General features: G+C 39.1%; 1 long non-coding RNA gene across 4 annotated transcripts in view; it reads right to left on the bottom strand.

The window, feature by feature from the left end:
• Window positions 1-552: 552 nt before the first annotated feature.
• Window positions 553-14,457, bottom strand: part of LOC123364907 — a 133,757-nt gene continuing 119,852 nt past the window's right edge. For 2 of the 4 annotated variants that reach the window (XR_006577342.1, XR_006577344.1), the window contains 2 exons: window positions 4,400-4,526; window positions 553-1,079 (listed from right to left, as the gene is read on the bottom strand). This is a non-coding gene — a long non-coding RNA (uncharacterized LOC123364907). The remainder of the gene's footprint in view (window positions 1,080-4,399; window positions 4,527-14,457) is intronic. The other 2 variants (XR_006577348.1, XR_006577347.1) reach the window with 1 other exon arrangement.

The raw sequence follows: 14,457 nt of genomic DNA, 5'->3' as shown, positions 1-14,457 counted from the left end.
CCTGCTAAGTGCTGAGCACCATTTGCCCCCATTAACTTGAATGAGAGTGTAGGGTGTTCAGTCTCTTCTGGTGGTGATCAGTGCTTTGAAGGATTGGGCCCTTATGGCCTGATCCTCTGAGGTACTGAGCACCCTCAACCTCTACTGAAATCAATGACAGTTGAGAACACTCAGAACCTTGCAGAATTAGGTTGTCACTGATTAGACTTGATGGACCATGAAGGTAAATATGGTATACAAAGATACTCAACTAAAGGGGAAATAAAGATTACTCTAATTATCAATAGATATAGCATTTGTGGCATAAGGGGGGGGAAAATCCAGGACTGAATATATAACATGAGGTTCACTTTCAGTCATATAATCACTGTCAGCTAATGCCCATTAAACCCTGCATAAATTGGAATTTTATGATATACATTTTATAATATATCTATATTTAATCTGACAAAAGTAGGACAAACATGTCCTAAAGACCAGGGGTCCATTTTATGTGCTTGGGTGTCCAAACACCTGCCAGTGGTTTGTCCCTTGAATTGAGGACATCATGTTTTCAATTTCCTTCAATAAAGCTATGAATCTGGCAATTTGCTGGCCTGCTTCAGCTAAACAGAAAGGACAATTTGAGAAAGATCATAGTTCAGGCTCAGTCAGACGGAAACGATTGAAAACAGCGAGCTGGCCGCTATGTTTCCCCATTGCAGCTTGCTGTCGCAGTTTGACTGACAAACTGACTTTTTTGAGGTGCTCATGCCCATTTCAGTCAGAGTTTATTGAAGGTGATTTTGATCTTCTCCATGAGGCCACAGCAGTGGCCATGCCATCTGTCACCTTGATTGCATCGTGGATTCTCTGGAGAGAGTGCTATGGCTCCTGATCATTTACAGATTGTGCAGCTTTCGCCTCCATAAGGACCACATGCACAGAGCCAGATGGTGAACATACACGCTTATTATAAGTCTTTATCTCTGTGCAGGAAGGAGAGGCACCATTAGATCTCCCTCAGGAACTCCGCTCCTCTCTACCATCATGCTGCTCTTCAGCAAATACAGTCTTCTTCAGCTGTCATCAACCTACCTCTGAAAATTAAAAAAATAAACAATAATTCCATCAGCTGAAGCACGAAACATACAGACAGTATCACAAAGCAACTCCCCGCTGCCCTCCCTTGACTGTCAGCACTATGTAGAGACAAGTTTGTTTGCAAATTGATCGTTAATTTGAGATTAGGATGAGCTTCTTTTTTGAATATAAAGCAATGGTATCTTGACTGTTATTGGCACATTTTAATTCATTAAAGCATTTCTAAAAAATAAGGCTACTTCTTGCACGGCAGGTGTGTGTGTGCACGTGCCAAAGAGGGCTGTAATGCCAGTTGCCACGGGCTGCATTTGTGAAATGCAACTGTCACAAATTAGCGAAAAGTTGCTTGTACTTGTGGAGCTGACCGATGTCTTTTGGATTTCGGTGGTTGGGTTTTTTTTTTCTTTTTTGGGGGTGAGATGGTGGGGAGTGGTTAAAATGGGAAGTGTTAGAAATGGGTTTGTATAATCGAGCCTGTAAACACAAAGCACATCACAGGACCACTGTAAATAAGCTTGGTGCATCCTATCAGGACTGAGAGATACTGCCTGTATTAGGAGTTGAAAAGAGGGATAGAAAAGAAAATATTTTGCAGCTCATATTTAACATGTGCTCACGTATATGTACACACACACACACACAAACACACACACATACACACAGTACTTCATACACCACAGGACAAATCGACAGGCTATACAATTACAGTCCTTGTATTTTCTTTTAAACTCCAACTTCACTTTATAAAAGATCCAGATAATACTGGATGTATATTTAGTATTCATTTGCTTATAGGTTGTTTTAAGCAACTATGCTGCTTCTAACTTATATTTGCGGTTTTTAAAAAACTGTAGTAATCAAATCTTAAAAGAATGATCACTGTAGACACACATTTCAGTGTTTTGCCAAGCACAGGGCATTCTTCAGAGTGGAAATCTGGCATAGTTCCAATCAAAATGTCTTTTCTTAAGCACATGGATATTTCTTTCTTTTTTCTTACAAAACAGTGCATCTGTTTTGAAGGCTACATGTCAGGGAGCTTTGATTTAGACAGCATTCTACCCCTTCAGTAATGCTAAGAAAACATGTATATGTCATTGTCCCATAAATGGTATTTGAAAATAAAATTATAAGGTAAACCGGATGAAACAATAATTATTGGGTAGGGGAAAAGATGGCTTTTGGATTAAAATGAGCATCTTGAACATGTTTATTTTTCTTTGCTCTGATACCTTAAATCTTAAAGCAGGATTCATATTACGATAGTGTTAAATTTTTCTCTTTTTATTGTTATTTAGGAATGCAGTAATTTAAACAAGATCCAGTACAAAGATCCTGATCTCATCATACTGGGGGTTTGATACCAGCCCGACCTCTTACTTGAACAGTGCAAAAGAGATCATATTACAGTTTTCATATAAGAATGCTAGATTTCCCATAGATAAATACAGATTTAAATACTTGTTTTGGTGCCTCTAGGAGATCTTAGTTAATCCATTTTTCTACTACAATATAATTCACTATATCAAATATGATATGTTAATTTCCTCACAATACATTCTTATTAATTTTTCTATTACTTTCCCCCCAGCCCACATTTCAGACCCTGATTGCTGTGGCATAAACAAAAAAAGAGAGAGAGACAATAGAAATAATAAAAGAAAATAGACAGAAATAATTTAACACAAATAAAGATCCACAGACTAGGGAGAAGTTTTCAGATATGAAATTAAAGATCAGACAAATCAGAAAAAAACATACAAATGTGCCATTTGTATATCAACACAAAAAGCATAAAGCAGCACATAATATTAGTCTTTTTACACTCTTTGTTCAGACTATCGGACAATATTGGTGTTATAATTATTTTGTGAATTAGCATTCCCACTTAAAAAAATTCTTCAGGTTCTACTTACAAGTACAGTACTTGCAAAAATCCTTCTGGTACCTAGTTACATTTTCTGCCCTCTTTTGGATCAGTCTATCTGTCTGTACAGTACTACCCCTTTCCCAATTATGCTAGCATGTGGCTATCATGTATCCCCTCTTGTGGGTAGAATTATATATTGTGTTCAAAATCTCAGATTAATCTGATTAAGCTAGTGAGTGACTAATCCTTTAATCTCCTCAAGAGCACTGTTATGTCTGCTGAGTGTCAGATTCGTAGCTAGTAATCAGTTAAGTAAATGTTAAAAGTTAAGCAAAAAAACTATTTCATATCTATTCCAGATTCTGTCTGTGAGTGACCTTTACAGTTAATACTGGAATGAGAGCATTAGTAAAAATAATAAATTGTGTGTGGTGGTAATTCAGATGCTCAGGCATATTAGCCCCAAGGACCAATCTGCTGCTGGTTTCTTGTTTTTTTAAATGGTTTAATTATTAATTAATGGATAGCTTTCCAACTGCTTTCTTTGTTTTTTTCATTGTGGAAAGTAAATGCAAAATATGTGTGTTATATACTTTACATTTGGAAAGCAAAAGTCAAGCTGGCTTGTAATTGCCACATACCTGCCTTTGCCTTACATGTAAGCAGAATCCAAAACCACTGTATGCCATTTACCTGTGCAAACCTATGTGGATTTATAAAAGTGCACCATAGTATATTTCTTGCCTTAAAGTATAGCTAATATGAGGAAGGAGAGAAATGTGTAATATTTGCAAACAATGTATAAACTGATTGCTAGCAGATATAAAAGCCTCAAGTTAATAGGGTAACATAGATCGATATGCCATCAGGCATATGAATATGATAATACTGAATCCATTCCAACTAGCTACATGGAACAAAAATAAACAACAACAACAACCACACAAAGGAGTAAATCCTTAACCCAGTATCCAGTCCAAGTTGCTAGGCTACATGCTGTGTTCATGCTCAGAAAAGAAAGGGGAAGGCATCCCCATATGTGGTCTACCACAAAGAGAACCAAAGGTGGAGTCACACCTCCCCTGACCAATCACGACTCTCCCCTGCATGCCCTATACTAACAGCTGTGGATTCCATGGGACATTTCCAACCCAGAGTTCTGTGGAATCCATGCCTCCTCCCTTGTGCACACACCGGGGTCCTACCCAGCCATAGTGTTAAGGACTGGGTTTCACCATAGTGCTTTACATTTTCAAATTGTTGTGCATGCACTGTGTTTGATTCACTCCTGCACAAGTGAGGACAACTGCACTAAAGAGGACATTCACCCCTGGTGGAGCACATTGTGTTTCCAGCATAGATTCCCCTAGTGATTCAATTAGCGGATGGCAGTTTTAATTAGCAATTGAGGATTTGCATACAGGATGTGTGATCACAGATCAGTACCTTTGTGGGCACCATGGCCACACAACTCTCCCATTTAGGCCATGCCCACTTTCTGGGGCATATTGTCAGGTTCTGTCCCAGTTGCATCCCTGTGTAATCCCTCCTCATGCTGACTTGCCAGGGGAAGCTGGGGGAAAAGAAAGTCAATTAAATATCACCACACAGAAACTAACCAATGCAGTACAAGAGGCTTTTTCACGATAATTTTAATGAGATTTTTTAAATGTATGTTTTTACCTTTGCTAAAAAAATAGTGTACATCAAACAGCCAGTTTTAAAACAAATAAAAGGAAGTTCTTCTTCATGCAGCGCACAGTCAACTTGTGGAACTCCTTACCTGAGGAGGTTGTGAAGGCTAGGACTATAACAGCGTTTAAAAGAGAACTGGATAAATTCATGGTGGTGAAGTCCATAAATGGCTACTAGCCAGGATGGGTAAGGAATGGTGTCCCTAGCCTCTGTTTGTCAGAGGATGGAGATGGATGGCAGGAGAGAAATCATTGATCATTGCCTGTTAGGTTCACTCCCTCTGGGGCACCTGGCATTGGCCACTGTCGGTAGACAGATACTGGGCTAGATGGACCTTTGGTCTGACCCAGTACGGCCATTCTTATGTTATGTTCTAGGTGGCAAAGTATGTGAAGACATTAGTTATTAGGCCAAATTCCTCTTTGGATGGATATGCTTGTCTCCCACAGATTTCAATGACAGCCACATGGACAGCAAAGAGCGTTGTCAAGCATATTCATCCCAGGGCATAATTTGGCCCATAATTTATTAAGTTTTTCCAGATTATGAAAGCAACATACAGTTTATATAACCACTATCTCTGTACAGTTAATGGTGGGTTTAAAATCCTCATTGACATTTCCTATGCATCTAAAACATATTGGATTAAAATAGCAGGGCCTGCTTAAATCAATACCTGTTGAAAGTGCTGACTTGCTAAAGGAATTAAAATATGGTGCAACAAGGTTATCGATTTATCAGGTTTCTACTTGAATTATCAAACAATTCTCCTTTTAGAATATCTCCAAGCCATAGTACATCCAGTTCAGAAAGTCTGTTATTTTCAGCACTTCATTCTAATTCTAAATCTTGTCTTTGCAAATGTTTTCTATCCCTGCCTGATGTTTTTCAGCTTGCAGCTATTTCTTTTAATCCAAACAATGGTAATGGTTTATGTAATTATGACTTTGTACATGATCTGAACTCCCCATGGATATTTAGACTCATTATCTTTAACCTCCTCCACCTTTGTCAGTGAACTTTCACCTCAGAACCTCAGCTGGGGATCAGCTGCTGTCTGACTGTGAAGAGCAGGATGGTTACTCAGGCCTGGCAGTCAATGGGCAGTTCATTAAACCCTCTGGAGTAAGACTGTCTCAAAGAGGGAGAAACTATAAAGACACTTTCTTCTTTGGTTCTGCACAATTGACTGGAGTCACTAGAAACTGTCTGTGAATGGGTTCTTTCAACATGTGGCCCTAGAGGCCAAGCTCCCCATGCAGTTATCTCACTCTGCTTTGCTAAGAATTCTATCTATTACTGGGGGAAGAAGGAGAGTGAGGAGGAAATGTGCAGATTTTATGTAAATGGTTTAAAATATTATTTAAAATGTTAGGATCATTCAGAAGCTCCAGGCAGATTCCTTCCAAATCCTTGCTTTACCTACATACCCTAGCCTGGGATGTGTACAATACAAAGATCTTAGGAGCTATCTGGCTAGCCTGGATTCCACAGATTCTCCCAATATTCATTAAAGGTCCCCCTCAGAGATGACTGTGTAGATAGTGTCTGGCCCCTCCAACCTGTCATCCTCCTCTACGTGTCTCTACTTCTCTCTCTCATAACTCTGAAAGATGATATAATGGGAGACTCTCCAAAATCCTTGGATGGAGGCAGGTTCCTTCCTGCACCTTAGGAAACTGGATGGTCGAGCACAGATGGTTGAGAAAGCCCCCAACTAACAGCTAAGAAATGGAGCTGTCAGCCAGGAGAGAATGGAGCCATTGGGCTGAAGATCTCCCACTAAGCCAGCTGGATGGGAAGGGAGAGACTCCCAGAGACACTCCCATGCAGATAGAACTCAGACTTTGTTGTTACTGGAGGTGGCTGAAGTAGGCCACCCCTTATATTTGGAACCAGGGCTACTGAAAACCTAATATTTGTGTTTGACCCTCAAAGGGGTAGGATCTCTGCTCACTTTCTGTACAATAAAATCTCTCTCCCCCAGGAATGTGAACTCTATCCATGGGTGAGGCCCTTTGGTTGATTAATCTTGCTCAGACTGAATTAATGTCACCAGGAGGTGAAGGGCACAGACTCATCTTGAATGCTGTGCAGTTCTGGCAATCCCATTGCGAAAAGACTATACAAAAAGTCCAGAGAAAGGCAGTGAAAATTAGGGAGGGAAGTTTTCATATGAAGTGAAATTGAAAAGGCTAGGATTATTTACCTTGGAAGCTGGACAGTAAGAGGAGATATGATAGAGGTATGTAAAATAATACATTTTTAGTACTAATGTGGGAATCCTAATCTGATTTCATTTGTCTGGTTCAAACTCTGAGCTGAATGGGAAATTCTCTTTTGTGGGAATGTATGCAAAGTAGTAAAAATGGGAGTGTAGACTGTGGGAACCTGGGCCATTAAAAATGAATCTCTTTAATGAGACTGCTTCCTATCCCTCCTTAGTGCTTCTAATACTCCTTGGCCACAATTGGTTTGATGGTGGTTGTACCAGGACTTTCTGAAGCCTTTGCTCTTCAGCAGGGCCACCGAGAGCGGGTTTGGGCCCCAGTGAAAACATTTTTTTCAGGCTCCCCCGCAAGGGTGGACCGGCTAAACAGGGGAAGCCGGGCCCCCTTCCAGACTGCCAGGCCCCGGTAATTTGTACCGGCTTCCCCCCACCCCCATCGGCCCTGCTCTTCAGCTCTTTGCTCGTACCTCTGTTCCAACAAACTTCTTTCTTTTGGAACACTGCACACGTGGAACACTGCTTTCATCATACAACAATATTCATTACAACTTGCACAGGCTAGGAAGTCAAAGGGTGAAATCTGACCCTATCAAAGTTAATAACAAAACTCCCCATGACTTCAGTAGGGCCTGGATTTCACCAAAATATTTCCCTTTTAATATATTCCCAAAGATTCAAAGTTAATAGACAACTCGCTTATATTACATCTAGCGTTGCTGAGCCATGCATTTAATATAAGATATCAGAAAACGGTGCCAACCAAAGCTGTAAAAGTTGGTAGCTTTCAGCTTGGAAAAGAGGAGACTAAGGGGGGATATAATAGAGGTATATAAAATCATGAGTGATGTGGAGAAAGTGAATAAGGAAATGTTATTTACTTATTCCCATAATACAAGAACTAGGGGTCATCAAATGAAATTAATAGGCAGCAGGTTTAAAACAAATAAAAGGAAGTTCTTCACGCAGCATACAGTCAACTTGTGAAACTCCTTACCTGAGGAGATTGTGAAAGCTAGGACTATAACAGTGTTCAAAAGAGAACTGGATAAATTCATGGTGGTTAAGTCCATAAATGGCTATTAGCCAGGATGGGTAAGGAATGGTGTCCCTAGCCTCTGTTTGTCAGAGGATGGAGATGGATGGCAGGAGAGAGATCACTTGATCATTTCCTGTTAGGTTTACTCCCTCTGGGGCACCTGGCATTGGCCACTGTCGGTAGACAGATACTGGGCTAGATGGACCTTTGGTCTGACCCAGTACGGCCGTTCTTATGTTCTTATGTTAGCTACATACATATACAAAATGCTTCATACCTTTCATGCTATTAAACCATTAACTTCCCTGCATGAGAACTACAATCCGAAGAAATGTTAGGGATGGAGTGTAAGTTCTGTGAACACTTTGCTTATTTGTTCACAACCAAAACAATTTCTCCATAGCTGTAGCAAGAATAAAGCATGCAGAATGCCGTTCAGGCAGGAAAATTGACCCATTTGAGTAGCATATACCATATGATAGAGAGACTTCTAAAATAACCAAGGAGCACACTGCAATGCCGGCTACAACAAAACAAGAAGGCGGATTAAGTATTGACCCCTGTACTGGAATCTAGTTTTACTTACAATTGAAATGATTGTCCACTTGCATCCTTCCACCTGCTGTTATGAAATTCCAGCCCAATACACAGTACTGAATCACTATTATCCTGTCTAAGATACCATAATAAAAACTGGCTAGTAGTTTGAATGGGTCCTTAGAGATGGGCTGGCCAGCTGGTTAGGAAACATTGGATATAATTAATATAGAATGGTTCTTTTTTGCTTCCAGTGGAGTTAATGGGCATATCTTTATGCCTTCCATCCTCTTACAGAATAGAAGGCCCTGGAAAATAATATCAGCAACAGGTTGCTATCTGTTAGTTCTTACTCCACTACTATGCTGCAAAGCCTGTACATTTGGTGGCAAAGAACAGACATGAGCCTTTTATTTTCCTGTGTCAGAACTTGTGTTTTAATTGTCAATAAAGTACTTCAGGTGGAATTTTCAAAAGCAGCTAAGTCAATAGGACTTGTGCTTCTAACTCCATTTTCAGGCATTTCTGCAAATCCCACCCTTTGATGCCAGCTAGAAAATGTTGCTTTCCTTTTTGAAGTTAGCAACATGCTTCTCTTCATAACAGTAAACTTTATCCATTGGCACTCTAGTCTGGTACAGGAATGCTGTTCGAGAAAGAATGACTCCCGCAGCAAAGATGGATATGTGAAGAATACATGGACAGCTTAGCTTAGCATTAAGGTCTTTCTTCACTGAGTTTGATCTCAGTCCCACGAGTCAAACTCTAGCTGTCAGGGGACTTGTTGTAAGTAATGGTCATTTGTGTTTCATAATTATCTTGAATAAACGCAATTAGTTCCACATTCTGCTGTTTTCTTCCTAAGGCATTTGTAAACATCCTGCACTATTCTAGCAAATAGCTTTTGGCAATCATTAAAAAAAAACCCAAAGCAAAATGGTTCTCAGTGGACCCTTTTAATTTATTCTAAGGAGCATGCCCAGAGGAGTAATGAGACCTACCAGACAGTAATGACAATGGGATATTATCTTTCATTTAGATAACCATTGTAACCTAGTTTAAAGTATCTTTGCTCACAGTCCTAATGTGGTTAAACCAGGATATAGTTGGAAAGACGTAAAATGAAGAGTTTTCAATTTAGGATTTCATTGTATTCCCATGAGTCAAGCCAATGTATTTTATTTAGTACGGATGTAAACTGGGCATCATACTTGCAGTCTCATGCTTAAAAATTTTGTACAAAGCTGTTCAAAAGTATTCTAAGAGCAAAAGAAGAAGGAACAAGGTCTCAACATGATTAAACATGCAAAACATCTTAACACAAAAGTATCCTAGAAATGTATTGATATTGAATGTATAGACACGATGGTTGGGAGATTAGGGAACTGGAAGCTCAGACATCTGATCTATCATGATCACCTCTATGACATGGGGAAAGTCCCTTATTCTCTCTGTGCCTCATTTTCCCTATCTGTAACATAAGGATAATAATGTTTATTAACTTTTGTAAAACACTATATAATTCACAGTAATATTATTTCCTACATAATAGCTTGCAGCCTTTTAGTGGCACTGTATTACCCATATTATTTTTATATTGTTAAATACATAGAATAACATTCAACCAGGAAAATAGATGAACAGTAAAACCAGCCTAGAGCAACCACTCATGGGAGTTAGCAAAAGTGGTCACTTGTAAGAGGTGGTCTCTCTTCAAAGGTTTGCTGTCTTCAGAGCTGGGCAGCGGGAGAGCGGCAGCTGCTGGCCAGGCACCCAGTTCTGAAGGCAGTACCACCAGCAGCAGCAGTGCAGAAGTAAGGGTGGCAATCTCATATCGTGCCACTCTTACTTCTCCGCTCTCCGGCTGCCCAGCCCTGAAGGCAGTGCTGCCGCCAGTAGCAACGCAGAAGTAAGGAAGATCGGTTTCTCCTACAGGTTTATTTTCATGGATGGAAGTAAGAAAATGTGGTTGCTGGTCGCAGATGACAGGTGGTCATTCTTCACAGTTTCTTCACAGTTAAATTATAGGGGGAAAAACTTTTCATGGCTTTCTATAAGTAGTCGCTCATGACAGGTGGTCTCTCTTCAGAGGTGGTCGCTAAGTCAGGTTTTACTGTACATTGGGGAGCAGGTTTCACTACTCCCAGCCCATTAAATACAAAAAGGCTCTTCAAAGCTCTTCCTAGGGTACAGCAGCAGCAGCTTTGCAGACACTGCTAAAGTAAGTAGGCAGTTAAAACTGGGAAGAATATGTCAATTGGTAAAATTAGCTAAAAAGTTACTCGGAATTTTGCCCTACATTTGGACTATCACATCTGAGGCAAACTTTTCGAAGCAAACTGCTGAGGACTGCCAAGTTAACAAGCTGTTCTGTGCTGCCAGGGACATATTTATGGACATACTTTCAACAAGACGTACCTAGTGCTACCAAGCTGTGCTGTACTAAAGAGCAGTAAGTATCAGATAAATTGATTTTTAATAAAGGATTTCACACATGGAAATTATTAAATTCAGATCAAATATTCAGAAGTGCACAGACAAACCCAAAATAAACAGATTTACCATAACAATAAAGTTGCTACACAAACTAAGAAAAGCCACAAAATTCAAAGTTAAGAATGTAAAACTCTTTAAAAAATTCTTAATCCATGAAGTTTTGAAAAAGACACTTTAAAGTCTATTAAGAATGATGTGGGGTTTTTTTTCTTTTAAATGAGGGCTGGGTTGTGTCTCTCCAACTTTAATGCTACTTAAAAGCATTTGTTTTCATTCTGTCAATTCCCTTCTTTTTAAGATAAATTTTAAAAAAATATATTTTATGAGAGGGCAATCAAGGTGCAACATTTACTCAAGAACAGCACTGTGGGAAGGCATTCCAGCATCTGAGAGAAACATAACAGCAATACTACGGTAATGAGCATGATATAAATGCCAGACAAAGGGCCTGATTCTACGGTCCCTCCTCATAGGTCACACCTATTGATTTTAATGGCAATTCCTAGCTTAGAATCTTCAAGATCAGACCCTAATCAGCTAAATATGAAGGATCAAATAGTCCAGATATTAGCTTCTACCAGTGCAGACTCTGTTAAAAGGCTGCTGGTAAGGGAAAGTCTGCTAAGAAGAGTGTGGCCCAGAGACCATAACAGTTCTTAAGCAGAAGTTTGTGAAACATTTGACTTGACCATCATTTATACTGTGATTCAAATTTGACCTGGAGTTCTGAACCAGCAGTGATTCAAATGATTATTCAGCTCCATGAACTTTTGTCAAAGCTAGATAGTCACAATTGATTATAGCTGTGTATCCATGCACATGTTGAGATTACTGTTCTCTTGTATATTTCAAGTCAGAACCATGTTGCCTAGGAAAATTTATGTGGTTATGTGATGATATTTTTCAGTATTACCACTAGACCTGTCACCCCTCTGAGGACTCTGAACAAACCTATGCCAATGTGCATGAACTCACACTATTCCTAGACCTTCCCAATGAGATTCAAGTACTGGAAAGCAAAGCTCACTCTAAACTGAACCTTTATCAGATTCCTGTACCTGCAAACTGGTTTGAATTTTAAAAAATATTGTGAATCATCTCATTCTTTTACATAACACCTTGCACCAAGGATTCCAATTCTTACACATCATAAACATTGTTTCTGAGTTGTCATAGTCTCATGTGTCAATAGGTTAGAAGTGTTTGTAAAGAACATGTATGCCTACCTTCAGGAAATCTTTTCATTATATAAACATAGTAACTATTATTTTTAATGCTTTAAATAGTTACCCACAGATACTTATTAGCCTTACAAACTAGCACCGTGTAAAATTTCAGTTTATTAAAAAATCAAAGGGTCAGATTACTTCAGAAGTCAGTGGCAAAACTCCCAATGGTTTTAATGGGGGCAAAAACAGATTTTGAGTTACAAAAATGCAAACAATAAAAAGTTTAATCTAAATAAATATTTGGCACTTAACTCAAAAACAGAAAATGGCCAAATGTTTCTTCAGTTCATTCCTGGGCTCCCACCATGCACAAAAATTTATTTTATATTTCCATTTAAGAATGCCTAAAAATATGTATTTATACAAAGCATCTTAGCCTTGGCAGCTTGCAAGGTGCTATTAGAAGGTATTGTGATCTATCAGCATCAGACATAACAATATCTGTTACTCAAACATCTGATTGCTTACAAGCCAGACTTTATCCTGTTTAATAAAATCCTTACTGAAGTTTTTTTTTCCAGTTTTGGTAAGAGATATTTAAGCAGAAAGAGCAGCTTGTTTCCTTGACAGCAGAGTACCAACTGTTTTGGTTTTCTTTGTTCTCTGTCTGTTCAACATACTGTATCCATAGAAATAGCTGCTGTCCCAGAAGTACAAGTATTTTGTATTATATATACTCAAATACTAGGTTAATGCAACATTAGCTTTGCATAGTTCATGTCAGAAAAAAGTCACAAAATAAAAAGCAAAGGTTCCTAAAGAAAAACTGCACATCCTGTGTGCTTTCTGGTTTATATTTAACATCTTAAACATTATGTAACAGTATTAAACGGCTACATAGTAGGAAAAAAAGAATATTAAATGTTACATATGCACCATGTGTCTGAGTTAATGGAAACTGTATATGCTGCAGCTCCTGTCTTTTGTGAGCTCTCACATATTAATAAATGTTGCTTGTGCCTAACATGCACCTTTCAAACATTCTCAATTTGTACCCAAATGCCGCCACCTCCATTCTCAGTCCTGAAGACAGAAATAAAACAATGCAAAAAAAAAGCGTTCTAATGGAGTTACAGAGTGATAGCATTTCCCACCTCCAATCTGCAGGGCTAGCAGGGATGCAGGGCCTAAAAAGGCACTAGAAAACCAGAATCCATGAGCATCCAGGCACCCTAGCCAGGTGGAAGCTAGAAGCACCTGCTCACATCTCCCACCTCAACCTTGAAAGTATGGCAGAGCCTTAACTGTGCTACCATTGATCATCAGACCTTCAATGCACACTGATCCTGCAGGGAGAGTCCCAGAGTTTAGCTTTCCACTGACATTTCCTGTAAAACAGATTCAAGTTTTCGGGGTGCAGAGCATATCTCGTATTATAGAGCTCTTTCCCATAGTCAGACCCACTTTCTCATCTGTGATTGGGAAGATGGAGAGAGGCCTTGTGACTACTGAGGTGGTGGAGGGTATAACTTTTTCCACGGTCACTCTCCTCTAAAATGATATTTAGCAGATATGTTTCCCTACACACCCCGCAGCAGAAGGTGTATACAGGCCTTTTACCATTTCCAAAAAAGATTTTTCCAAGGAGTACATAAACAGTTTACCTCAGTAAGGACTATTTACCTGGCAAGTTTCACCTCTTTGTGAGTTCACTATGTGGTGACAAAAAGGCTCTGGCAATAATAGTTACAGTATGTGAAATGTACATTTTGTTCACCCCCCACTGGTGTTAAAAAAATTCCCAAATGGATTCTGTTCAAATTTTACAAAAAATATTTGCTTTGGTAGCTGCCAAAGCACAAACATTTTCAGTGTAAAAGGAGGATTTTCTAGAAAACTATGAGAAATGAGGAAGAAAAATTATGAGAAAGAACCCCTGTTTTCACATCCTAACTGAAATGGTTTTGTAAGCCTAACTATAGCATTTATTACCAACACTAATTTATAAACCACCAAATGCATGAATAGAAACTAGGAAATTGGATACACAATTAAAAGAAAACTATAAAATGTATGGAATACTCTGCTACCAGAGTCCAGAGTGCTTGGCAGAGCTGTGTTTACATTCAAAAGAAGGGGAGAAAGGAAGGAGGTTGCGGGGAAGAGTCTAGAATGCTGAACAGCAAAGCATAATTAAATCACAAATCATTTGATTTCAGGACAAGACCTAATTTGTAAATGACTTGGGACAGGTTTATCTTCACAGTTCTCATGAAAACAGGACTTCCCACAGTACTCAGCTATCTAGCGCAAAGTAGCATTCTTATGACCCTGGAATTTT

This window comes from Mauremys mutica, chromosome 2, assembly GCF_020497125.1.
Source record: "Mauremys mutica isolate MM-2020 ecotype Southern chromosome 2, ASM2049712v1, whole genome shotgun sequence".
NCBI lineage: Eukaryota > Metazoa > Chordata > Testudines > Geoemydidae > Mauremys > Mauremys mutica.
This window is presented reverse-complemented; position numbering and strand designations above follow the sequence as displayed.